Consider the following 1,071-nt stretch of genomic DNA (forward strand, 5'->3'; position numbering starts at 1 on the left):
TATCAGTGGTCTTTATATCAACTCTGAGCCGACGAATGACACTCTTTCTATCTTTCTCTCTCGGTTCCTCCATTTATTTGCTTGCACTTGATATGGTGATACTTATGATTGTATAGCTGACCACACATAATGCGCTGCGCAACGAGTGCATGCTACTTCTCATTTTTTGGGGGAGTCCAAGTCCCTAAGCCACATCAATCTTGCGCACTGCATGAGAAAGTCGTTCAACACACACAGTTAGAAACCGGTAGGTGTACAGTGTACAGTGAGATCGTTTCATTCCGTATAGCATACCGGCTGTCTACTTACCATAATGTACTGTCCGATCTATGCTGTTCGCACTGTGTCCACTATGATCGCCGGTGCTATACTTAATAAAGTACATTGCTACTCCCACACAGCAGCCAGCAGTATGCTTCATTAGGGTGTGACCTCATTTGTTTGATAATATACCGTTTGAATTCATGTTTTGGACACAATCAACTTTGGGCATCAGTGTATGCAGAACTCGCTTCCAATTGATAATGATCTTTATACATTTTACCTCGATTTTACATCCCCCCTGGGACATTGCACAGCTTAGAGTTCATTCAGCACTTCCACAGTTATTAACTGCGAGGTTTCTAAGCCAAGTTACCATTTTTGCATTCGTATATCATAAGGCTAACACGATGATACTTTTATGCCCAAGGGAAGTCGAGAAAATTTCCTAGACCGGACCAGGAATCGAACCCAGCCACCTTCAGCATGGTCTTACTTTGTAGCCGCGCATCTTACCGCATGGCTATGGAAGGCCCCCACACAAATAATTCCATTATTTTAAACAATTCAAGAAACATCTGAAACAACTGATTATATACTAAGAGTTTTATCAGCAATGATTGAGGCTATTGGTCTCCAATAGATGATTTTCTCAGAAAGTAGAATAGCTATCCACTTAATTGAACTTTTTTTTTTAATCTTTCGTTTATTTTGGAGGCTCAATTGCCGTGAAGCGTTACGGAGCCGAAATCAAGCTTAACAATTCATTTTTAAATCTTATACATAATGTTAGTTTTGGGGAACCGAAAG

The sequence above is a fragment of the Armigeres subalbatus genome, chromosome 1 (assembly GCF_024139115.2).
Source record: "Armigeres subalbatus isolate Guangzhou_Male chromosome 1, GZ_Asu_2, whole genome shotgun sequence".
In the NCBI taxonomy this organism is placed as follows: Eukaryota; Metazoa; Arthropoda; class Insecta; order Diptera; family Culicidae; genus Armigeres; species Armigeres subalbatus.